Genomic DNA, 27,992 nt, shown 5'->3' with positions numbered 1-27,992 from the left:
ATGAAGTGTTAAACCCAACATTTCACGCCTGCAGTGCAGCTCGTCCTCGTTAGATGGACCTTCTCGTTTTGAGGAACACGCAGCAGCTGAGCTGTGTGCTGCTGCAGCCATGGCTGAAAACGGAGCGTTAGAAAATCATCGCATCCGGAGCTTTAAAAACAAAGGACGCGATGCTGAGGTGAGAGATTAGGCACAGTCTGATTTTATAATAACGTTAAGTAGCTTTTAAGCAGCTCCGGTGTGTCGCAGCGTAAGGTAGTTTCTAGCTGTGCAAGTTGACTTCTCGTTGGAATTTTCCGTTCCACCTTAAATGGTGCAGCAGTTACGTTCTGGCGCTTGAGGCGCCATAATGTGACTGCTGCACCATTTAAGGTGGAACGGAAAATTCGAATGACACGACAGCCAGAAGTGGCGCAACTTTTATGGTGGGCGACTCGATAAGCAAGCGCTGGAAGTTAGAGGTGGTTTTTTATCGACGTAGCGATAAAAAAAACAGGCATTTTGGTGAGTTTGTTTAGCGAAATGCACCCTCAGCTATTCACTTGCAGCAGACAGAGCCTAGCTAGCTAGCTAGCTAGCTGGCTAAGCTATGCTAAACGTAAACAAGTCACCACAACAGCCTGGCAGACCTAGCCCTGCACTGTAAACGCAACCTTAAAGGGCACCCCACATTATTTGAAAATTCGACATAATTATATGAGATGTAAACAGTAATTCAGAGCAGTTTGGAGTGAAATTATCCGTTCTGAATAACTGTCTGAATAATTCAGAGGTGTGACGTGAAGTGGTTCATAGTTAGAGAAACTTAAAGATGTCTTTACAGTGGTGGTGATAGGAACCAGAGGTAACGGTGTCCACAACACAAATATAGACGTTTTATTTACTATCCAGAACCTCCAGTGAACCCACATTTGTCTTCTGAGTTTATATATGTAAAGTTTATGATGGTAAAACAGTCATAAATCCAGTGGTGGACGAAGTACACAAACCATGTACTTGAGTTAAAGTAGAGATACCCAAGATTAAATATTACTCCAGTAAAAGTAGAAGTTCCTCCCTTTAGACCTCCACTTGAGATTAATTATGGCTCTAATGTCCTATTATCATTTTTGTAACAAGACTCTGCTTTATCAACTCATTTTAGGTGAAAATACTCCAGTGTCTCTCTTGGTAAACCAGTCTTTTAATAGAGTCATTAATTAGTGACGCTGATGTCTATTAAAATTATCATAAACACAAAACACTGAAGGCAAACAGTTTACATCAGGTAGAACTGAGTGGCTCTGAAAGAACTTCTTACAAACAAGCAAAGTTTCAGTTTAAGATTTATTTGCAACTTAGTTACAAGATTAATAAAAACTTTAAACTCAGATTCACAAATGAGTTTCCTTTACTAAACTGCATCTGTAGGTCTCTGTTCATAAACATAAACTAGACAAAACACATTTACTATAAAATGAAATATTGTTTGTATAAATTCAGAAAAAAGTCAGTCACAACTGCATATGTGTACATATTTCTATATTGTGGTCTATTTACACAAAGGTTGGTTAGAGTCAGGAGTTTCTTCCATCATTTATGTTGAATAGACTCTCCCAAAATTTTACACTGCTGCAAATTTTACACTGCTAATGTTGAACCGTGTGCTGCACTGGGTCGGTATGTCCAACAGGTCAAAACAAGCTCAGAACAAAGTGCGCTGTGCCCTGATTGGTGTTTCTGCTTCGCGCTTCTTTTGTTTTGACATGTGACGTTTTTATACACACATAAGCCAAAAGGAACGACAGATTTCTCATAACGTAGTGGAGTAAAAAGTGAGATATTAGACTTTGAAATGTAGTGGAGTGAAAGTAAAAAGTCACCAAAAATGTAAATACTTCAGTAAAGTACAGATACACAAAAAACTACTTAAGTACAGTAACGAATTACGTTTACCTGTCCACCACTGCATAAATCTGAAATAAAAGTTTCTTTGGGGACTGTTTTGCCTCACAATAGCCCTGCATGTATCCCTCCGCCATGAATAAATTAAAATAAATGGATTAAAAAACATTTTAAGTCAAAACTTTATCACAAAACTATCATAAAATGTCTCAGACATCAGGCGGTGCTTATCTCACCATTTCATGTAATAAATTTCTGTGGGGGAGCTTTTAGAGGTGGACGTCTGGTTCCACCCTGTCACACAAAATAGAGAAAACATTTGTTTATGGAATTGTGTGCAGTATTCATTGAAAATGAATGTAATTTACTGTTGAAAACTGACATCACAAAGAGCGTGGCAGGTCAGGACCCCCACAGGACCACCACAGAGCAGGTACTATTTGGGTGGTGGATCATTCTCAGCACTGCAGTAACACTGACGTGGTGGTGGTGTGTGGTGTGTGTTGCGCTGGTCTGAGTGGATCAGACACAGCAGTGCTGCTGGAGTTTTTAAACACCTCAGTGTCACTGCTGGACTGAGAATAGTCCACCAACCAAAAATATCCAGCCAACAGCGTCCTGTGGGCAGCGTCCTGTGACCACTGATGAAGGACTAGAGGATGACCAACACAAACTGTGCAGCAGCAGATGAGCTGTCATCTCTGACTTTACATCTACAAGGTGGACTGACAAGGTAGGAGTGTCTAATAGAGTGGACAGTGAGTGGACACAGTGTTCAAAAACTCCAGCAGCACTGCTGTGTCTGATCCACTCGTACCTGCACACCACACACTAACACACCACGTCAGTGTTACTGCAGTGCTGAGAATGATCCACCACCCAAATAGTACCTGCTCTGTGAGGGTCCATGGGGGTCCTGACCACCGAAGAACAGGGTAAAAGGGGGCTAACAAAGTATGCAGAGAAACAGATGGACTACAGTCTGTAACTGTAGAACTACAAAGTGCACCTATATAGTAAGTGGAGCTGATAAAATGGACAATGAGTGTAGAAACAAGGAGGTGGTTTAATCTTTGACTTTTGACATTGCAGTGTGTGCAGTTCATATAGCTCTACACATATTACTTACTTTCATTTTTCATATTCATTATAGCTCAGATACTTCATAACTTGTGTTGTTTTTCAACGCTGCACTTCCACGTTTCACATTCACTTCCACTTTTTATGTCCCAGTACTTCTCCTCTTACTCAAATGAAGATTTGTGTACTTCTTCCTCTGCTGCTTGGGGGACGTGCTCTTGGTTTCGGTTCTAATAATGTTAACAAGGCGCAAGGGGCTCGACTAAGGGGTCTGGTTTTGTTATTAATTAAACCTTAATGCCAAGGTTACACTGCACGACTTTTACCCCGATTTTAGCCCTGATTCTCAGTTCTGGCCGAGTCTGTGCTGGTCGGCTCCAGTCTGCAGGTTTTTGGGTCAGTCAGAGTCGAGTCGTGAGGGGCTCCTCAGATTTTTGGCCTCCCGATCGCGTTTCAGATCAGTCGGAGTTTATCAAACGTTTGATTTTTTTCGACCCAACTGTGAGCAAAATCTAGTGTAAACTGATCAACGACTCAGCCTGAACGGATTCATGCAACAGCCAATGAAAACTGAGAGCACGAAGAAAGAAAATACAGCAAGTAAACAAAGAAAAATGGTGAAAAGTCGAAGCTTTTTACTGAGCTCAGTTTAAGGCACAATCAAGTTCATGTACATTTAAACCTCTAAAAAATACCAAACTGATCATGTTTTTTAAATCCACGATCCTCAGTTAAACATGTTTACCTGCTGCTTCTTTACCGTTTCAGCGCAAACGGCAGAGAAAAGCAGCAGCTCCATGTTTATTTGCGACTCCTAGTAATGAGAGAGTCCGAGAGTTCGTGAGAGATCGCGTGAGTTCAGTGAGCTCCATTCGGTTCAGCAACAGCTTAAAAGTTGAGTAGTGTTTGTGTTTGTGAGGCAAATCTGGCCAAAAAAGAAATTCAAATTAAAACAATAAAATGTAAATGAAAACCTCTTTTTGCCTTTTCTTTTTCCAAACATTCGCGCAAATATCCTGAAATAAAATACCTACATTTGCAATTTCATTTTTCACATAACATCATCATATCTCAGATCTGAACTGAACATCAGACCAAACGCCGTCAGACCAAACGGCCTCAGATAAAAGGTATCAGACCCAACGCAGGCCTGGTCGAGCAAATACTGGTTCGTATAACTTACTGTGTATCTCGATATAAATGCCAGTATAACATTTTCACAGGTTTTTTCTGAGGCCGTTTGGTCTGATATTCAGTTTCACCAGATCTGAGACATGGCGGTGGTTTTTCTCGAGACTCGAAGTCGTTTAGCTTGAGGAATGATGACTTCTGACTCTGAAGTCTGAGGATGTCCCAAAATGTACCCCATAGCCCCGCCTAGTGCTGATTAACATATATTTGCATGTTGGTCAACTTGAAAATGAAAAAGCCAAGTGGGAAATGAAAAGTAAATCTCCAGCAGGTGGCGCCGATGTTCGTTTGCATTTACCTTTTCATTCTGACACTTAAAGCACGTCCGTGTTGAAAACCGAATCACAAACTGTCACTTTGCTGTCGATTTATCCATTTTACATTTTCATTTTGTCAGATATGCGGCCGATTGCTATGAAAAAGAAATAAGAACATAAACATTGCATTTGATTTTAGTTTTGACACGTATTCTGCATTTCATGAAGAAAAGCCGAAGTAAAGCTTGGATTTTCTTTTCTCTATTAGCTTTTTCATTTTAGATTTGGCCATAAAATACCAGAATAATGACTAAAATGAGATGACAAATAGCAAATCTAGGTATTTCATTTCATTTTCAATGGATATTCAAATGGATGTTTGCACAGATGTTTGGGAAACAAAAGGGGTCTGCATTTCCATTTTATTGTTTTAATTTTAATCTCTTTTTTGGCCGGATTTGCCTTCCATAGTGTGTGATCCCTAATCGTTTAGTGTGTGATCCCCGATATTTTAGTCACCTAATAAAATCTGCAGAAACCAGTCAGATAGTGTGAGATGCCCAGTCTGTTTATGACCTGTTTTAACTCTTGTAGTGAACCCAAGGCTTAAGCAGCAGCAGCCCCTCCAGCTGTGAGGAGCTGGGTTCAGTGCCAGCACAGCTTGTGACATCAAGCCTCGCTGTAAGATTAAACTATGAGATTAAACTATGGTTTCACTCACATGCAAAGTTGTTGACAGACGTCTCTCTGTCCGTCCTGTGAATACAGTACAAATGCACTCTGTGAACCGCTCTTGTATAATCAGTTATTATATTCACGCTCTGTTGCTTTCCTGACCGCAGATCGGGGTAAGTTAGCTGGAAGACCAGCCCAGAGGTCCGTTCCTCTTAGAATTAAAGAGATGCTGCACGAACAACAACAGCAAAGTCCTGCATCATACTTCAGATAAATTCTACCACCTCTACCCTTCTGGGAAGGCTTTGGAACATTGCTGTGAGGATTTGATGGCAGCCACAAGAGCATTAGTGAGGTCAGGTACTGATATTGGATCCTGGGTCACTCCAACTCATCCCAATGGTATTAGAGCTCCATCACTCCAAAGAACACAGTTCCACTGCTCCACAGCCCAATGCTGGGGGGCTTTATACCCCTCTAGCCCGCGCTCATGTGCGGCTGTGTGCACCAACCGGCCACTTCATTAAGTCCACCTCCTTGTCTCTACACCCATTGTCCATTTTATCAGCTCCACTGACCATATGGGAGCACTTTGTAGTTCTACAGTTACAGACTGTAGTCCACCTCCTTGCCTGCATACTTTGTCCCCCTGTTCTTCAGTGGTCAGGACCCCCACAGAGCAGGTATTATTTGGGTGGTGGGTCATTCTCAGCACTGCAGTGACACTGACGTGGTGGAGGCTTGTTAGTGTGTGTTGCGCTGGTCTGAGTGGATTGAGTGGATGTTGGATTCCGTGCCTTATTGTTGCATGTTCTGAGTATCGAGTGGATTTCATGTTTTCAAGTTTTGTCCAAGCTGTGTTGTTGTAGCTCCTCTTGATAGTTGAGATGAATCAGAGTTATTGTGGTTTATAATTTTCACTAATTTTATTTATATAGTTTATTTGCTGAAAAGTAATAGTTTCTGTTTAATTCTTATTTAGCTTTAGTTTTAGTGTTTATTATGTTGATGCCCTGTGAGAGTAGATTTTCGACAGGGTAGAATGAAATTAAAACAGTAGAAGACTGAGTCCGACTCCTTACACTGTTAGAAATAAAGGTTCTGTTCAGGTACATTTTTCGTTCATCAAGGTACAAACAATGTATAAATGTTCCCTCAAAGGTACAACAGTGGTTTTAAGGTCTGATTGTGAACCTTAAATAAGTTTTTCCCATTCGAAAAGTTTGTATTTGTACCTTTTTATAACCGAATGTTTTAAAATAGAGCAATAAAATAAAAGCCTGGAGACGAGACGGGGTGTGTGGAGTCAGTACAGCTTATGGTACAGTTATGTTCCCTGACTGAAGCTACTGAGATGTACCCTGGAAGGTAGTGCCCCAGTACCCCACAAAAGGGATTGACTTCTAAACTCTCATTCATGCACCGAAAAAACAAAAAACAAAGTTTTTTCTCAGTAATTCCATTTTGTTTTAGTTACTGTTGCTGCAAACATTATTTTTCATGTTTTTAAATTTTTATTACAGTTAATAAGCACCTTTTTCACTGCTAGTTTAACTTTAATAAGCCTGACATGAACAGAGATTATAAATCACTTGTCTAGTGTAAGTGAAAATAAGTGAACACGTCAGGGAACAAATTTATATATGACGTTTTCCTGCAAATATTGGTGCGCAACTTATTCATTTGCTGATGTTTAACATGTTCTAAAATAATAATTCATAAAATATAATATGTGCCATAACTTTTGCACAGCCCACATTGTGTTATTGTTTTCTCAGTATGTTAAATTCAGCAGTAATTGTGCATCAGAGATTTGTTCTCTGTAGAGTCCCTGGGTCAAACACAAGGCCTGCTGGCCAGATCAGCAAAAGTATTTTAATTTTCTGTTAATGTTAGCCTGTTTTACAATGTGCTGCACTACAATCCCCAGCATGCACCGCAGTGTTATGCGCACTCCGACTCTCCTACCCCAACAACAGTCTATGAGACAGCGGTTACACATCAGTTCTACACAATTCTACACAGTTCCACACCAGTCCTATCACCAAACACACTAACTGCATTTCAGCTGCAGTTTCCTTCAGCTGCAGGCCCATTTCACCCTTCGCCCCTACCACTGAGCCCTTAGCCCTCTGTTTTGCGTGTTCACGTTTAGAGGTAAGGTGTCCCAATTTTAGTTGAGATAGAGGGGGAGGGTGAAGTGTTAGGGCTACATGACCCTCCAAACGGAGGTTTTTCAGAGACTCCAAACAGAGTGATATGAGAAAAAAAGAAAAACAGGCAAGACGCTGAACAAGAGACCAAAGAAACACACAAATGTGAGAATTTTCCCTGTTATAAAATCACGATAACCACTGTTTTATCTTAGTTTAATGTCGTTTCAGTGTATTATGGTCGTTTTCTTCATAACAAGCATGAAAAATCGCTAATAGCATGCTAATGTCTCAGTAGCTAGCTAGCTAACTTTCCCGTTCCACCTTAAATAGTCCAGCAGTTCTGACGCCTGAAGCACCAGAATGTAACTGCTGCACCATTTAAGGTGGAACGGAAAATTCGAATAAGAATCTGGTGAATATCTGACTTCAACTTCAAATCACTGAAGAATTAGGGGTGGGTGATAATACATAATTGCCCCCCTCTTTGAAGATCATATGATGTCCTAAATGTAACTAAAGCCCAGCAGTGAGGAGCTGAACTTTACCCTCCTCTGCTGTCACTGCAGACTGGCAGGGTCGCCTACAGAGCAGCGCCAGTAGCTGTTAATGAAGTAATGCTCTTTTTATTTAAGGGGGCCCATTTCAGAGGGGAGATTTCAACCACTACCCCTTCTAGTTCCAAAGGGTTAGGGTGACACTCGAAAATAAGGGGTAGGGGTAAAAAGAAGAAATGGGGTTGGGCCCAAATCTTAATGAACTTGCAGCAAAGAAAGGATGCCAGGTGTTCAGTTCAAGAAGATAGGTCAGGACAGAGCACCTGGGGACATTTAAATTTTGAATATTTTAAGAATTCATGTCATATTTCAAGGTCTACTACAAGTTCCTGTATTTTAATGTTACCACCAATGTAAACCATCATAGTTTTGCCATCTTCTTCACTGTTTATAGACTCAAAAACAGCCTGTACTGTTTTAATCCCTCGCTTCAATGTTCTCTCTCTCTCTCTCTCTCTCTCTCTCTCTCTCTCTCTCAGGCAATGAGAAGACATCGTAATGAAGTGTCTGTAGAGCTGAGAAAGGTGCGTTCTCAACTTCACTGTCAGTTTTTGCTGAGAGGAAGGAAGGGTAAACCAAAGAAAGCTAAGATTAGGGCTGTCAGATATTTCCATTTTATAATATACTATCAAATAATATATCTTGAATGTAAATAAATAAAAAAATACAAAAGTGGAAAAAATGAAGGGGGGGCTTTTTTGATTATTATCATTGGTTATTGTTGCTTGTTTTATAATGGTTACAAATTATTATTAATTATTATACACATGGCATTGTTATTGTCGTTGGTGTTGTTGTTAATTGTTTAGTGTTTTATTAAAGCTTAATTGAAATACAAACCAGATAATGGAAAAAACATCATTTAATAAATAAATATTTACATAGTAAGTTGCATTAAAATGCTAATCTGGGGATCCTGTCATGTCTGGCAAACCCAAACAGATTGCAGGCTTTGTTCATATATGAGGGAGCAGTGGTAAGCAGAGGGTTATCCAAAAGGCTTTTCCATATTTTAGTTATTGAATTTATCAAATGGTTGTTGCAGCCCTAGTTACTAATACTAACACTAATAATAATGATAAATTATATTATTATACTTTCTGAACTCTTATACACACAAACCTGCTGAGGGACCAGAGGAAACACGCACTGTACACAATATGAGCGTAGAGTGTGATTTTCAGGTGGTGTAATATGCTTTTTGTTTGTGTGTTTGTTTGTTTGTATGTTTGTTAGAACAAGAGAGACGAGCATCTGCTGAAGAAAAGAAACGTTCCACAGAGCGAGAGTCTGGATGACTCGGATGTAGACAATGACCTTAAAGGGGTGAGGGAGTGTGTGTACAGTGGAGGGCCGTACGATAAATCGCGTTTTTATCATTATCTTGATAAACACATGCATCGTTAAGGGCTGCGATGACAGAACAGATCAGTTTGTCTGTACAGCACACACACAAAACAGCATTAGAAGACTACCTACACTGGGTTTGAACCCTGTTCTCCTACATGGAGAATCAGTGACTTAACCACTTGGCTAAACATCTAATGTAAAGAACACCCACATGCACAGCTCGAACATGACTCGATCCTGATCTACTACCTTGTAAAAGTGCTTAATTGGTTCTTGTGCAGCCACAAGCTCTCATAGTTGGTGACTAATCATTTCCACACAAAACAACAGTAAGTCACGTTTGACAGATTTATGCTCTGCCTTGTTGGTGAGTGCTAATTTTTCACTAGCAGTGGTTGCTCATGCTCCTGCCATATTCTAAAGAAAGGTCTAGCTATGTGCCAGAACCGCCGAAGGTTAGACTTTTTTTCGTCTCTTCCTCATAAAACACACAAAAAAAGTTTCCCCCGACGTCCCACCCACAGCTTTTGATTGACAGGAGCGCCTCATTGACAGTGAAAAAGCACTCAAATACTTGCAGCACAACGATGAGGAAATGCAGCTGTAAATGTGCCATTGTTTATTTCTCATTCTGTGCTTTTTTTATATATCAGTCGCTCCATTAAGACCATTAAGCACTTTGTTTTTCCGTACTAAATTTTCTAGCCATGGTACACAGAGATGCAAAAGCAAACACACTTATTGCGTGTGAATTATGTCTTAAATAATGCACCTTCACTTGGGGAAATGCAGCTGTAAATACACCATTTAATTAGTAATTAATATTATTACTTAGTTAATATTAATTTAATTTGAAGAAAGTCTGGAATTTGCTGCTGTACTGTAGGACCTGGGAAGGTGTAATAAATTTTAAAGTGTAAATGGCAGCACTTTTTAACTACTGATGTGCCTTGTTTAGGACACAGTTTTGTCCACTGAGAAAACAAAACAATCTGTTCTTGAATTTTATTTCTTTCTTTTTCTCTCTGCTTTTCATTTTTAGCAAAATGTAACTCTGGAAACCATCTTACAGGTGAGATGCATATTCCTTTTGCTTTTACTCTGTCTCTAATGCAGGTCTGCAGACTTCGGATGTCACTATAATCGTTTATAATGCTAGTTAAGTGATCTACATTTTTTTTTTGACGTGAAAGCGTTTATGACTTTTTTTTTGGCTGTTTCATCCTGCGTTATTTCAAAATCAAACAAAATCAAACTGATTTTGCTTATTTTCATAAATTGCTTACATGGTCACTGAGGAAGTGAACACAATACACAAATTTCCACCCCTCGTCCAATAAATGTCAAACCATCTATTTTACAATTGATAAATGTTGATAGTGCTGCAAACTAGGAGAGAGGAGCTGGTTAGCATTAGCTTAGCTAGCGTGTTCAGAACGTGTTCCATTCTGGCAAACTAAAGCACCGACACAGGCTTAGATAATAATGATTCAAAGCTGAGCGGGTGAACAACGAATACCAGTCAAGTGACTGGTGTTAGAGTGAAAGCCAAAGTCAGATAAGTTCTGTGTTGCGTGGAAGCGGGTGGGAAACCAGCGCACTGCAGGTGGGAGCAGGAATGAAGAGAAATCCCGCTAATTAATGAGTAGCCTAAATGAAGTAGAAGGATCACTAGATCATATATAAACAATATAAAAAGGTAACAGTAAAACTGCTAAAATGAATGAAGTCATTCTAAAGAGCTGCTAAGCAACAGGTCACGTAAACAACACACAGATTCTCATAGTTTACAGAGAAGGCGGAGCCTTTAGTCTGACGGCCACAGCTGGCCTGCAAAACACCAAAAATAACCGCACTGTGGTTTAATTACTGCTTTGTGTTCACTGGGAATAAATGCCGTTTGGTGAAGTTACTCACAGTGAGCCTGATGATCATGAGTGCTGTGTTATTTCAGCTGAGGATAATGTATTTGTGAATAGACCGTGTCATGAAATCTGTATGCGCAGAGCTCTTCTGTGTTGTATTATCATGGCTGAGCTGCTATCATGCTTTGTTTTTCTAAAGTTTTTCCTGGCTCTGATTTTTTTTCCTTCTTTCCATCAGTGCCACATATTAGTGATCTCCCACAGCACCAATCAGTGAGCCCCCTCTAAAGTATAAATCAGGAATGTGTTTATTTGGCTGTTTGGACATTGAGTAGAAATTTGGCACATCATAATTCGAAATACCATCATTGTTAAAAAACGCAGCATGCCTGTTATACAGCCCAAGCCGAGATAGTGCCAAGCTAATGGTGGTGCACATTACATTTGAAGCTTGTGACGGACATGTAACATTTTTATACTTGTTGTGGTTTTACAGTAAATTCTACAGTAAATAGTTTAACATAAAGCCTAACTTAGAATGTTGTTGGAGTAGTCTGTTAGCTTTGTGCTTTGCTAGCCAGTTGTTAACCCAAGCCATGCATAATCCACAAAACCACATTAATTGTGTAATCTTTGCAGAGTGCTTGTAATGGAGTATTGTTGGATTTTGTTATGTTTTTTGGATACTTATTTGTATTTATCATTCATGTTTTTTGCAGAACGCTTCCAGTAACAACAATGTGGTACAGCTGAGTGCAGTGCAAGCAGCCAGGTACTCATTAAACACAGTCAGCTGAGCTAAAACTGTCTGTCCACCCTGATTATCAGTCTGACTGCCTGTACTTACATTGTGCTCTACTTTGGCAGAATAATCTCTTCAGTAAACTCTGAACTGAAGAGGTAAATGTGTAATGGAAGCATGTAAACTGTGTTGTCTCTCTCAGGAAGTTGCTGTCCAGTGACAGAAACCCTCCCATAGATGATCTGGTTCGATCAGGAATCCTTCCAGTTCTGGTCAAATGCCTGGACAGAGATGATCAGTGAGTCTCGTTGCGTGTTTGTGCGAACACTGGACCTGTATAGCTGTAGTCCTCTGAAACTCTGCTATCTGTTTAATTAGGACGTTTACATGCAGCCTGATAAATTACTAATGATCTGACTAATAGCTCAATTGGATAGAATACGTCCATGTGAACTCCTCAGTTGGAATAGTCTAGTCTGATTGAGGCCATTTGGAATACAGTTTCTATCCGATTGAATGAGGTGGGTAATCCTGTAAATAATCCGTTAAATAGAAGAATAATATCCGTGTAAACACCTGTATCTGATTACATTCCCTATCAGAAAGTTTAAGTCCGTTCTGATCATGTTCGTCGCGTCATAGTGAAAGTTTATACCGTTCAACATGGCGGAGCAGAAACTGGTCTGCAGAGGAGACGAAGTTCTCTGATCTTTAAAAGTCGGCGGTGGGACGGACGTCCAGCTTATGTGTCTCAGAACACGACGTCTTCCTCTCGGCCTTCTTTAATAAGGACATGTGAAGGACGTTTTCCTGAGTCTGACATCATTTTAAAGCAATTAAAACACAAGCGCTGCTCACTGCTGCTCGTCTCACTCTGACTGGACTCACGTGATGCTCGTTGTCTTGGTAACGTCTACACTAAGTGGTTCTCATGCACATAATTTTGGATCGGATTACTTGTAGTGAGCATGTAAACAGAGATTTTCCATCAGATTGTTGAGTAGAGTGAGCATAAACACCTCAGTCATAATCTACAATCGGAATGTATTCAATCAGATTGGTGAAAATCTTTGATCAGTTTTCGTTTTAAGCAAGAAAAGTCTACTGTTTGCCTTACACTTTCTTAAATTTGAGGAAAGTTCTTTGCAATTGATTAGAAACTATTTTAACTTTTAGTTTTTAGCTGTTTAGCTCCTTTTGCTCCCATTTATTGAGGACTCGCTCACGGGCGCCTTCTGGTGTTGTGCAGTCCTGTTTTTGATATAATGGGGGAAATAGGAAGAGGCCAGGGTCCTCATAAACCGGCTCTGGAAAGACTACTGCAGCCAGCTAAGCAGACGAGAAGCTTCACAGTGCGCCACATTTAGGGTCTCAGCAGCCCCAACTAAAAACACCTTCCCACATCCTGGGCTACATGCAAGCTAACTGAATAGAATTGATGTCACATTAAAGTAGATCTGCTAACTTTTTTAACACTATTATATACCAAACACCAGCTACTTGAACTGCTACTGTTAATGCAACTTAAATACCACACTTGGTGAAGCTTGCTGATTTTTCCTGGTAAAGTATGATGAGGAATGTTGGCTTGCACTTAGCAGTATTTCCTTTAAGATGACTTAACGACATTGTAATTAATATGATGTAGTGATATTTGCGGGAAAATGTTCACAGGACAAAACATATTGGCTTTGGAATTTGTTGGTTAACCACAGACGGTGATGAAGGCGATGTTCGAAAATACCATTCATTTTTCCCATAGAAAAGAATTGACCCTGGGCATGTCTGGATGATAGCGGTGAACTGTAAAATGATGACACATCCTCAGATGTCTGTTCCTTTGTAAATATAAGGCTATAAACGCTAATTCATTCTTTCTTTCTTTGTCTTTATCAGTCCTTCTCTCCAGTTTGAGGCGGCCTGGGCTCTTACGAATATCGCCTCTGGAACGTCAGCTCAGACACAGGCGGTAGTCCAGTCTAGTAAGTCCAGAGTATGTATGTAAAAGAGTAAAAGAGATATCTTTGTTTATTTATTCATTTCTTTGTCTCCTATATTCATATAATTTTTTGGCCATGCTTAACTGGGCAAAATCCCTTTCAGCCTAATGAGAAACTGTAGAACAGACTCAGTTTATATTACAATACCTACATTTAGAGTCGGTTATTCATTCAGCCTAATGAGAAACTGTAGAACAGACTCAGTTTATATCACAATACCTACATTTAGAGTCGGTTGTTCATTCAACCTAATGAGAAACTGTAGAACAGACTCGGTTTATATCACAATACCTACATTTAGAGTCGGTTGTTCATTCAACCTAATGACAAACTCTAGAACACGACTCTACATTTATACAACAATATATGGGTCACAATGGGTTGTTATCTAAACAAAACTGTGTTCCCCCTGTGCAAGGTATGAAATACAGGGTTATGGGACCCCTATGGCTAGAGTATTCAGGACTAGAGAAAGCTAACAACCAAGCAAAAGCTAACCAAGCAAGCACAACTGAGCTAGCAAGCTTGCTCGACTGTCATCTGTCTGTCCATCTGTTCGTTCGTTCATTTAGCCGGCCATGCCAGCATTTACTGGAAACTGAATAAGAACCTTGTCTTCTTTAAGACGCCCTCAAATAAACACTGCACAATGTTTTTAGTGAGTCATGGAAACTGGGATAGTCTGTAACACCACATGTGCAGCCTGTTTTGATTGGGACTTCTGTAAATCTTGTGCTACCAGTGTAGCTAGAACCTTTAGAATGGGGTGGCCAGGTAACACCCAGAGATTTTATTGGGGTGGCACACAGCTAAGAAAAAACCTAAATAAAACAGCATTACTACATTAAAATAACATTATTTTTTTTTCCTTAACTAAATCTGTCCATCGTTTCCACATTAATAATATATCACATTAATACAGCTATTGCTGAAAGTAAACTGAAAGAAAAACTATGTTGACATAAAATACAGGGTGATTCAAAAAGATTCATCCGATTTCAAAATGATTTATTTATTTCTAAATCATTACAGAACAATGCAGTAAACTGTAAATGGTTTAAATGAGCATAAAGTTTGTTATGTAATTGTACAAGTGCTCAATATGAACCTCCTCCAGCTGTACAGACAACATCAACGCCATAGTCAAATTCATCCCATACTCGATTGTCGGGTGTCGGGAGCATGTCGGGTGTCGCTGCACTCACGGCTCTTTCAGTGTGATTTCGGAGATCATCCAGTGTTGTGGAACCAACGACGAACACTGAGCTGTTGGAGGTTCACTGCCAACGAAAATCACGCTGCACAGTTATGACGGATTCACTCTTATTGAGGTGGAGAACGCAGAACGCTTTCTGCTCAGGGGTCTCAGCTCCTCGCAGACTGAAGGGAGCCATCTTCCACTGACAGTCAGAAACTCTGACCCCCTCTTTCATTTGGTATGTAATTGGTTCCTAGGCACCTCATGGTTGTAAAAATGTGGCGCTTTGAAATCGGATGAGTCTTTTTGAGTCACCTTGTATTTTAGTCACTCATGAGGAAATGAATCGAATCTGAGTTTGAATCGAATACATGAAATGCATCACTTTTTTCAGTGCACAATGTGAACTTTGAGGGGAAAAAAACAGGTTATACATGAGCCTAATGATGAAAAAGTGAGCCAGACAGCACTGTACAAAAATTACATGCCTGTATTCAACTCACAGAGACACACACACCCCCTCTAAACCGCTTATCCTTCTGGGTTGCGGTGGGGAGCTGGAGCCTATCCCAGCTGTCATTGGGCGGAAGGCAGGATACAGCCTGGACAGGTCGCCAGTCCATCGCAGGCCTGTATTCAACTGTGAAAATAAATTAGTTTACATGATAAACGATAATAGCTGACTAATTTTTGATAGTTTACTCCTTTTACCGTCACATGACCTACTTCATAATATAATTCACAGAGCAGCACTGCTGAAGTGACCCGGCGCACATTCACCCACCAGTTTGGTCAGCAGGTAGCTTATTACAGCAAGATTAAATGCAGTGTCATCATACAGTCATAACTGATTAGTAACTACTGATGGCAGATTTTCACTATAAAGCGTAATTGATGCTTTATTAATGATATCTCACTGTCTCACTTTCCATAACTGGGGTGGCCAGAAGAATGGCCATGCCTCATTCTAGGGAGGCACTGCACTGGCTACCCCATGGCTACGCTGCTGCTAGCAACAGTTGCTATGAAAGAGCGTCTATGTTGCATGGACAGGTCAGGAAGCCACGTTTTCTATTCAGGACCAGTTGGGCCCCCAGCTGTTGATGGCTTTGACATCATCAGGATGGGAACCCTGTTCCAGCCAATAGAACTCAACATTCTCAGCCAGTTGTGCCGCTCAGATGAGGCCCCTGATGAAGCTGTTCTGTTGTGTGTTTTCCTGCTGGGTCTAATCGCTGCTTTGTTCACAGATGCGGTGCCGCTGTTTCTGAAACTGCTCCACTCTCCACACCAGAATGTCTGCGAACAGGCCGTGTGGGCGCTGGGCAACATCATCGGTGAGCAACAGCTTCTGCTACTCTGTTTGTTGTGCAGACTGATGGCCAGCATTATTAAAGAGCAACAGCTTCTGTCAAATTCAGAATGGCTTTATTGGCAAGTACAGTATTGCCAAAGCATCATTACAGCAAAAATCATAGCAGTGCAATTGTATAAACCTTTTAGAAGAACAGGCCTCATTCACCAACCCTTCTTAAGAGTAAATTTCTTCATAAAACCCACTTACACAGTTTTCACGAAGACTCTGACATTCACAAGTGTTTTCTTAATTGAGATTTGTTCTTAGGTAAGAATAGAATCTACACACACTCAAGTGAGAACAGTTCTGCGTTAATGTGACGTAGACTTTTTCTCAGGACCTCAAGAACTAATTCAAGAAAAAACAAAGATATTGGTGAATGAGGCCCAATATTACTAAAAATGTTGAGCTCTTTAGTGATATCAGATGGAAAAAGTGGTATTTTTGCATCCATACAGTGGTTCTCAGCCTTTTCCACCTCAAGGCCCACCTGTTTATCACAAGAAAGCATGAAAGCTGACCCGTTTTTTTTGCCTAAAAATTTCATTTTGGCTCAGTTTTCAACATAGCAATGTTTGGGTACCAACCCCCCATGTCATATCAGTGGATTAGACTAATGTAGGATGGCTTTATACCAAAAATTAGCTAGAAAATTATGCTGAATGTTTCTATAGTGCTAGTCTGATAGCAGCGTGACTGGTGAGTAACAGCTTTACCTGTGCGGTTGTGACTGTAGGAGACGGGCCTCAGTGCAGGGATTATGTCATCTCTCTGGGTGCAGTGAAGCCACTGCTGTCCTTCATCTGCCCCACCGTCCCGCTCTCCTTCCTCCGCAATGTCACCTGGGTCATCGTCAACCTCTGCCGCAACAAAGACCCTCCGCCGCCCATGGAGACCGTGCAGGAGGTAGACGTTCTGTTAGACAGCCACATTTCCATGTGTTATAACTGTGTTATAACACTAATACCTCCAAAGTCTCTAAGAAATTCTGGATCTGTATCTCTTTAAAGACTTTTCTTTTTTAGACATGTTTTTATGAATTAATTTTGCTTTGTTTTTTAGAAACTCTGAAAAGCTTTTAAGATGAATCTTAAGATTTTTTCCTTTTAGATGTTTTATGGATTTTGCTTTGTTTTAGGAAATTTTAAGGGGAATCATAAGACTCTGCTTTTTAGATGTGTTTTATTTTTCTGTAAAGTACCTTGAGTTGACGGAAAAAAAAGTGTGCTATATAAAAATTAATTATTATTATTATTATTATTACTATTACCACTCAAAAGTTTGGGATCACTGTTTTCAGTAATATTAAACCAGTTTGGTTACAGATACATGCATAAGATCTAATATGTGAGTCCTGGGCTAAAACGAAATGTTTGACGATTACAGAATGATACTAAAAAGTTTGCTTCTAAACTTCCAGAAGGAAATTCTAATAAATTTAACAGCCGTAATGAAGTTATAATAAAATTCATATTCAGAGTGGAATTCTGATAAAATGGTTATGTCTGATTTCTCTGTGTCACTATTCTCAGATTCTTCCAGCGCTGTGTGTCCTTATATACCACACTGATATTAATGTGAGTATTACTTGATTTCTTTTGAAGAGCTTTTATTTATTTATATATTTATTTATTTATTTATTTATTTGCATTTATTTTTGTTAAATGATCAAGATTGTCTGCCTGTCTGCCACCCCCTCTTTCTCATGTAGATTCTGGTGGACACGGTGTGGGCAGTGTCGTATCTGACTGACGGAGGTAACGAGCAGATCCAGATGGTGATCGAGTCCGGTGTCGTGCCTTTTCTAGTCCCTCTGCTCAGCCATCAGGAGGTTAAAGTTCAGGTAGATGATTTACAGAGTTCAGTTTTAAAACTCTTCTACACTGAATTTATATGTATTAACTAGCAGGTGCAGTGCTGTTAGCAGAAACAAGCTAAATTTAAAAAGCTGCTTTTGTGTATGTTATGATTTTGATTTGTGAAGAACTGATGAACGAATTATGCAGTGATTCCACACTAATTCAGACAACCTTGGTGTTTCGGCCAGTGAGACGAGTCATTTGCTTGGCATTATGCCATTCTCATTAAAACCTTTAGACAATCTGAAATTCTTAATTCTTTTCGTATGTAGGTTATTGGTTATCACGTAGACTATCGGTATATTTTCCATGTTAACAGAAATTCTACCATATTTTCATTAACTGGTTATACATTTTAATCACATCAGCTCCTGAGAAACAGCCCATAGAAAAAGTCCTCCTTGATTTATTTTAACAAAATCACAATGAGAATTTTCTCTATATTTAAAAATATCTCTCTGTAAAATCACTCCATATTTCTCATTTTTACAAATGTGTGGTGGGTTTTATTCTCTTGTACAGAACTGATGGAAACTAATTAGCTGGGTTTTTTTTGTTTTTTCTGTTAGTTGCTCGAATAACACTTTTGATTTAGAATCAAGAAGTAGAATCTAAAAAAAATAGCAAAAGTTGACTGCCCCCTAGTGGCTGATAACAAAAATATCACTTCACCATCTGTGACAACAGCACTGCTGTGCGTTTGTAGAAAATGTGATGGGAGAAACAATTGACACAACATTGTTTCACAATACTTTGTGTTCAGTAAGTAGCACTGATGCACAGATGCCCAAGTACTGATATTTAATAAAAAAGGTGATGCTATTAATTTGTAGAAAGCCCACTGGTAAACCAGCAGTGCCTAAATCCATTGAATTAGAGGTTCTGCTAAATATGTAATTGTTAAATTATACTACTACTTGGACAGTCGTGGGCTGGAGGTTAGGGAACCAGCCTTGAGACCGGAAGGTCCCCGGCTCACATGACTGAAGTGTCCTTGAGCAAGACACCTAACCCCCAACTGCTCCCCAGGTGCTGTGGATAGGGCTGCCCACCACTCCGGGCAAGTGTGCTTACTACTACTGTGCAATCACTAGTGTGAATGTGGTGTTTCACTGCATGGATGGGTCAAATGTGGAGGTGAAATTTCCCCAATGTGGGACTGATAAGGGTCACTTAACTTCACAGTACTGTTTTGGATAAGAAGAAAAGATTGAAGATCTTCTTGAGATAAACAAAGAGTAAATTTTATTAGATAAAATACAGAAATTTCTCTTTTAGAGGTATAATTTGCCATCAAAACTGATAAATCGCATTGTATCTTGGCTCAAGTATTGTGATCGTTTTGTGGGACTTCTGTTGGGTCCCACCATCAGTAGCTAATACCACACTGTTTTTTTTCCGTAGACAGCGGCTCTGAGGGCGGTGGGGAACATCGTCACAGGAACGGACGAACAGACGCAAGCTGTGCTCAACTGTGATGTTCTCTCACACTTCCCCACGCTCCTCGCACACCCTAAGGACAAGATCAACAAGGTGAGTGTGGTCTTTGTGCGAGAACGAGTATATCCAGTCCATGGAAAACTGAATTGTCCTGGCTGTTTTGCCATAGTTTCATGTTCTAAGTAAACATTGTTCAAATTTCAAAACATACCTTCCACTCCCCAGTCCATACAGTTCATATAGGGAAACTAAGCTCTAGTTGTGATGTCACAACCATGAACACTTTTATATATGACTGCCCAATTAGCCCAGGCCCTGTCCATTCCTGTTGAAGTGATGCAGATGAGTGTCGCTCCTGCAGACAGTATATAGCAGAGTTGTTGGAGTGGAAGTTGTGGGAAAACAGTTAAACGTTGTACTGTTCATGGCTGTCGGGAAGCAAATCGTCACTGTCAGGACAAAATCTTGTATCTCCATGTTTAAATTTTTTGAATAGTTGACATCGTCAGTTGTTATTTACATTGTGTCAGAAATTCACTGAAAGTTGCCTTTTTGGAGATTTTGTTCCAAAAGAAATGAGATGCATCTTTACAGCCTTCTAAAGAATCTAAAGGGAATCCTCAACCACTCAACTCAGCCATTTGCTCTCTATATTTCAGCCCAGAGTTTTTGTTTTGGCTGATAAAACAATGTGGCCAATCAGAGCAGAGGCTGTTTGCATATGTCTTAAAGGCACAGTAATAAAACAAGCCTGTTTAATTGTAAAGGATAAAGAGAGGTTGGAAAATGGTCATATAAAAATAAATTATGGTCAATAAATTTTGGTCATAAGCTGACCTCATAGAAAAGTAAAGTACAAGAAGAATGTAGGATATGGGACCTTTAATGCATATGTTTCTTGTTTTTGTCTTTTGTTGTGATTGATTGGTTGTCTAGGAGGCCGTGTGGTTCCTGTCCAACATCACAGCGGGAAACCAGCAGCAGGTCCAGGCTGTGATTGATGCTGGACTCATCCCTATGATCATACACCACTTAGCAAAGGTACACAAACTCTCTGTCAAGCATGTACTGAAGTGATGAGGGTACCTTTTCCCAGGGATGTTGTAGTGGATGTCCCAATCCCATTCAGAGGATCAATATTGGAGCCAATACATATATGTTTTAAAGGATTGATTATGGACTACATTAAACACAGCACAGTGGTTGTGGGTCGTATTTTCAGAGGATTAAAAAGCAGTAGGAGTGTCACGATACGCCTGGTGGTCCTCTATGCGGTTGTAGAGTGCACCTCTATTCGTTCGTAAAGTGGTCCTTTATTCGGTTGTAGGGTGCACCTCTATTTGGTTGTAGAGTGCATCTCTATTCGGTTGTAGAGTGCACCTCTATTCGGTTGTAGGAAGCACCTCTATTCAGTTGTAGGGGGCACCTGTATTCGTTTGTAAAGTGGTCCTCTATTCGGTTGTAGAGTGCACCTCTATTCGGTTGTAGGGTGCACCTCTACTCAGTTGTAGGGAGCACCTCTATTCGTTCGTAAAGTGGTCCTCTATTCGGTAAAGACAAGATCAGATTCTAAATAAACTTGTAATACTCAGCTCATTTAATATTAAGATGTAGCCTTATAAGTCACAGTTTTTCTTTACTTTTATTTAGAAATTGCACTTTTTTATTCTTATTACTCTGTTTATTTTGTTTATTCTTTTTTAATTATTTTGTGTCTTCTGAGAAAATGACTTGTGCCAGTTATCCCTCTAAAAAGCCCTGTTGTTTTTAGAGGCTGCAGTGGAAATTACAAAAAAAAAAATACTGTATCGTGATGAAAAAAATGACAGTGCGTATCGTATTGTAAAATTTATGTATCGTTACACCATTAAAAGGCAGCCTTAATACACAGTGTGTATCTTTTTTTACAGGCGACAATGAAAACAGCCCAGCAGCCACTTGCAGTATCTGTAATGGTAGTGTTTTGACTGTTTTAGCAAGCCGGTATTTGTTAAAATACTCTCTGCACATACGCTTCGGGCCTGTTTTCTGTCGCTTGATGCGGCCAGTGTGCCACAAGAAGAATATACTATTCTGCAATTTTTCACTTGAGAATTTTGAATGGTTAGAAAGTAAAATAGTAGTTCTTTTTATTATGTATTAGAGTGTAAATGTCCTCTCTCTCTCTCTCTCTCTCCCTCCCTCTCTCTCTCTCTCTCTCTCTCTCTCTCTCTCTCTCTCAGGGAGATTTTGGGACTCAGAAAGAAGCGGCGTGGGCTATCAGCAACCTCACCATTAGTGGCAAGAAAGAACAGGTCAGAGTTCCCTCTCTTCTACTGTATGTTTAGTTTTGTAAACCACCACAGTATTTGTTGCAGTCATTACAGTCACTTTAAAGGCCCTGTATCATGGAAAAGAGGTTGGAAAATGGTTATAGGCGAATGCATTATGACTGTTTTTAGTACATGAACAACTGCAAACATATAAGTGGACCTTAGGGGGAAAAAAACATGCAGGAAATGGGCCCTTAAAGCTGTCTGTGTGTGTATTGTAAAAGGATGGAAGCTTCAATTCATATCAGTTATTCCCTTGCAGGTATGCTAGACTATTTAAATGAGTAGAAATTACAGTTTTTATGCCATTTCTGTATTTTAATTAATAGTAAAAATGTAATGACATAAAAACATCCCTTTATTCATTCATTTATAGTCTAAATGGCCATAAAGTATAAGTGAACCTTATTAATCCTACAACGGGGAAATTTCACTTCTGCAATCTAACCCATCCATGCAGTGAAACACCACATACACACTAGTGAGCACACACAGACACCAGGGGGCAGTGAGCACACTTGCCCAGAGCGGTGGGCAGCCCTATCCACGGCACCCAGGGAGCAGCTGGGGGTTAGGTGCTTTTCTCAAGGGCACCTCAGTCACGTACTGTCAACTCAGGGGATCAAACCAGCGACCTTGTGGTCACAAGGCTGGTTCCCTAACCTCCAGCCCACGACTGCCCCCTTTATTCATTCATCAGTTACTCATTTTTCAACATCAGAAAAACATGTAAAAATAAAAAAACTGAAAATTACACGAAAGTGTGAACAACTGAAAATCATTTTTTTGGTACAGTCATATGCAAAAGTTTGAACACCATGGAAAACATGTTAACACAGCCTCTATAGGGAACAAGCTTAAGCAGGACATTTTGCTACAAATTTTAGTGAACAATTTCTGTTTATTTGAACATGTTGGGAAAAAAATAAACAAAGTGCAGAACGTGCCATAACTTTTGCACAGGCCGTATTTCATTGTGTTTTTTTCCCAATATGTTAAATTCAGCAAATAAATAGTAATTGTGCATTAAAATGTGCAGAATGTCTCTGTAGAGGATGTGTTAACATATTGTCATTTAGGAAATCAAATACTATGTAATGTGGCAGGGGGGCAGGGGAGCGCAAACTTTTGCTTACTACTGTTGTTTTACGTGCAGCGTACTCATGTGTTCACGTGTGCAGGTGGAGTACCTGGTTCAGCAGGGTGTGGTGGCTCCTTTGTGCGGTCTGCTGGAGGTGCGGGACACGCAGGTGGTGCAGGTGGTGCTGGACGGCCTGAAGAACATCCTGCTGATGTCCGGAGAGCAGGCCAGCACCGTGACCGTCATCATCGAGGAGTGCGGAGGTGAGTCGGGCAAAATGAGAGAGTACACATGCCAGTATCGATCTGTATCAGTTATTCAGTAATATTCTGTACATTGTAGCCCATTTTTGGGCAAAAGAAATCTTGAAAGGAATCAGGGAGAAATCTTGTATCATTTTTTTGTCTGTACCTCACTACACTGTAAATAATAGGGCTGGGCAATATGACAAAATATATTGTTATCGTCTTAAATTATACAATGATACAATACAGTATGCATTTCTGAACATATCCTGTATATCGTCGGTACTTGTAGAACACTGACCACGTGCAACACATAATGCCAAATATTAAATAAAAATCATTGTATTCACAATTTTTGATAGTAATTTTTAAAATGTAGCACTACTGATTCCTTTTTCTCTGTTCCAACTGATCAGATGTCTGAAGAAATAAATACATATCGTGTATTGTGAAAATTTCTTGAAGTATTGCAAAATTTTTTTTTCCATATCACCCAGCTTTACTAAATACTCACTTTGTCATATTCAGTGTAAAAACACGTCTGATTTGTACCAAAATACTCTACTATATATATAATTGAATAGTGATGATACTTAAGATTATAATACATGAAATTCCTGAAAAATCATAATGCAAGAAAGTCGTTGTGAGCACAGATTTACACCCCGAGTGCATTGTTTACAGCTGTCTCTGACTCTTTTGACATGTTTTTTAATCACAGAATCCATGTAAATACATAAAGGGGGAAGCTGACTAAGTTTAACGTACAGTAGGATGTCAGTAAACCTACCGTGCATTATTAGTAGTGACTGTCAGGTGGTTTAGTCTTTGAGTTGACGTGTTCTATTGTGTGTCCAGGTTTGGAGAAGATTGAGAACCTGCAGCAGCATGAAAACGAGTACATCTACAAACTGGCCTTCGAGATCATAGACTTGTACTTCTCAGGAGATGACGTGAGTAAAGATGCTGGAAAAGTTTGGAATAAATCTTTTCAACAGTGTTAAACCAAATGGCTTTCAGATAAAGTCAGGTGATGTGTGAGTTTTCTGCCAGTTATGACTTCAACAAGCACTGTTGTCCTTTAGAGACAATAGTGGAAATTACAAAAAAATAAGAATGAGCAATAAATAAATAAAAATAAGTTTTATAAAATAAACAAATAAAGTGCTTAAGTTATGTTAGCATCCTTTTTTAATCCTGTATTGAAAATGGATCATATTGTGATGCAAAAAATAACAGCATGCATCGTATCGTGAAATTAGCATATCATTACACTTCTTAAAAGCAGTTTAAATGTGAACTGTGTCTATTTTACAGAAGAAAATGAAAACAGCCCCTTGCAATATCTGTAACGGTAGTATTTTGACTGTTTTAGCAAGTCAGTATTTTTAAATAATCAGTGGGAAGCTATAAATATAAAGAAATGTTTGATGATCTAGAATGATGAACAGAGCTGTTGAAGATTTTAAAATCTTAATCTTAAAATCTGACAAAGCAGTAGAACATCAAGTTCTAATAAATATAACAACCAAATTGCCTCATACTTTGTTGATCAAATTGTGATCCAATCATAAGGCAGATCTCTTTTGACCAAAACTACTGTAAATACATAATTACAGTAAGGAATTTATAGGATGTAATAACTTAAAATCCCCAAAATATTATTGTATATACATACAGCACTGTACAAAAGTCAGAGACCACCCTTCATTTATTTAATTTCAACTCAAATGGTCATTAAGTACAAGTTTTTCACAGTTTTTCACTAGATGTTTCTAAGGCGATTAGATATAAGATAATCCACTTGCACAAGGAAGGAGAAAGTCAAAGGAAATCTGGAGTTCTCAAAATGGTTAGAAGCTCCAAAGAAAGTGGGACTCCTAACAGCCACCTGGAAGACCTGGTAGAGACCAAAACTGCCCCCATCAGATAAACAGCACTTAAAGCTTTCATCTCTGAGAGAGAGGAGAAAATCAAGCTGCTTCAGATCTGAAAACATCCACAGGTGTTTCTGTCCATCCTTCCACTGTGAGAAGACGACTCAGCGCCGTGGGTCTGAAAGGATGTGTAGCTGTCAAGAAGAACCTCACTGAGAAAAGGAGACGGACACATCAAACAAAGAAGCTGAACAATGGACTGACCACCCCAGACTCCAGACCCTCAACACCACTGAATGTGTTTGATTACTTCATAAAATGATCAACCAGCTTCTAAGACTGAACTTTGGAGGTGTGTCTGCAGATTCTTTGAGAAACTGAAAGTGAGTCTCCTGAGAAGAGTGAAAGGCGAATGAGGCAAAGAGTGGACGCACTAAATACTGAAAAATTGTTATATTGAGTGTAATAATAACAATGTGTAATTTTGTGATGTTTTCTTTTTTTTTCCTGGTGCTGAGAAATGAATGAGAAATGTACTTAATTGCCAGTGGAAATTAAATAGATGAAGGGGTCTCTGACTTTTGCACAGCGCCATATTAGCAAAATTAATAACGTAACTTGTCCTCCTGCACTTTTGTGTCAGATTGACGAGGACTCCAGTCTGGTTCCTGAGGCGACGCAGGGAGGAACCTTCAACTTCAGTTCTTCAGGAGACCTGCAGACCGATGACTTCACGTTTTAAAGCCCACACATGTAATGGGGGATTTCAGAAGTGTGCAAACCTGGCAACCCAGTCCTTCAGCTCAATGTCCACGTTATGGAGCATCAGCCTTTTTTCTTTTTCACGTGATTATTCATGTACACACGCAGATGATTGGTCTTTCTGAGCTCTGCTGCAAACAATTTTTGGATGGACTGATCTTTTTACTTTTTTTTATTATTATTATTTGACAAAGGCATCATAAAATGATTGATTTTATGTATAAAAAGAAAAGTATAACATTTTGTAAACAGAACTATTATGTTTCAGAGTTAGACACAGAACCACACCTGGGATGGTGGACTAATCAAGAAAAATCAGGAATTCACTATATTTTTTTTATAATATCAAGTCCTGCTAAAATGAGGAAAAGGAATGTATTTTTGTTTCCAGAGGACATTTTCCTCACTTTTTATGGGGAAAGAAAACGTCCTTACAAATTTTCCATCATTAACTTATTATTATTTCATTTCAGGACCTTTTTTGTTCTTTTTGTATGAGGAATATATATTTTGAGCGTACAGATATGGTTTGCAGGCTCCACAGACACTCATTTATACACATATTATGGCAGACAGAAGCATTTTTCATGCAGTTGTGTCTGTGTCTTTGTGTAGTGTTATTAGACTGATTCATATGAAAGATATTTTGTCAGTCTTGTGTCAGAAAGTGATGCAAGCTATTATTCATTGCAAGATTGTTCCTTGCAGCGACGTAATTCATATTAAATGTTTTTTTTTTTTGTTCTAAAATTTTTCAGTGGTTACTGCAAGTCTCTGCTTTTTATTGTGGCTCCTCATTGTTCCTCAAATGCGGAATAAAAGCAAGATTGAGTTGCATTTCACAGCAGTGTCTTCACTTGTGATGTAAAGTAGGGGCGGCACTACCGAGGCGATTATCCTGGTACTAATAATACAGCATTCTTTGAGATTTATCGGTGAAAAACCATAAAAGCACATCAAAAATTATATTTGGAAGGTAATCACTGCAGTGATTAACTGTTAGAGCTAGGCCTTCAGCTCGGGCCATAAGTGTCAAAACTTGGTCAAAAACTCCAGAAAAACACTTCTACGATAATGCTAGTTTCTGCTAGCACCCCATAATAGTTGTTGCAGCATGGTAATAGTATGTTAGCGCTAAGCTACCAGTGAATCCCGTGAACATTTTTTGGCCTTTCTAGATTAAATGCAGACATTTGAGGCTTGTAAAACGTAATTCAGGTTTTATTTGAAGCAAAATGGATTTCAGTAAAGAGTCCTGGCATCAAGCTGCTGCCACTGTTTTCCATTCCTAACAACTAACAGGAACACACTGGTTAGCTACCAGTCATATTAGCAGACACTGACATATCGAGAACTTCCAGAAGGCCTAGAGTGATGTTATTTTCTCATGAAATTGGTCCCATTGCACATGAAAACATGATTGGTTGGTACACTTTTTTCAATTACTTTGATAATTAATCAACCATGTAATGCCTTCAGTTCAGCTTCAGAGAGTTTTTAAACACCTCAGTGTCACTGCTGGACTGAGAATAGTCCACCAACCAAAAATATCCAGCCAACAGTGTCCTGTGACCACTGATGAAGGACTAGAGGATGACCAACACAAACTGTGCAGCAGCAGATGAGCTATCGTCTCTGACTTTACATCTACAAGGTGGACTGACAACGTAGGAGTGTCTAATAGAGTGGACAGTGAGTGGACACAGTGTTTAAAAACTCCAGCAGCACTGCTGTGTCTGATCCACTCAGACCAGCACAACACACACTGACACACCACCACCACGTCAGTGTTACTGCAGTGCTGAGAATGATCCACCACCCAAATAGAACTTGCTCTGTGAGGGTCCATGGGGGTCCTGACCACTGAAGAACAGGGTAAAAGGGGGCTAACAAAGTATCAGAGAAACAGATGGACTACAGTCTGTAACTGTAGAACTACAAAGTGCACCTATATAGTAAGTGGAGCTGATAAAATGGTGGTCATGTTATGCCTTATCGGTATATATATATATACATACATATATATCCATTTTAAAAAGCACTTCTGTTGTATTCACAGTTAATAAAGCTTAATTTGAGTAAACAGTAAACCGAGATAAACGCTGAA

The 27,992-nt window shown here is 39.5% G+C and overlaps 1 pseudogene; it reads left to right on the top strand.

The window, feature by feature from the left end:
- The first annotated feature begins 53 nt into the window (after window positions 1-53).
- LOC118809051 lies at window positions 54-26,727 on the top strand (annotated as a pseudogene).
- Window positions 26,728-27,992: the final 1,265 nt, after the last annotated feature.

The sequence above is a fragment of the Colossoma macropomum genome, unplaced genomic scaffold, assembly GCF_904425465.1.
Source record: "Colossoma macropomum unplaced genomic scaffold, Colossoma_macropomum, whole genome shotgun sequence".
Classification (NCBI taxonomy): domain Eukaryota; kingdom Metazoa; phylum Chordata; class Actinopteri; order Characiformes; family Serrasalmidae; genus Colossoma; species Colossoma macropomum.
This window is presented reverse-complemented; position numbering and strand designations above follow the sequence as displayed.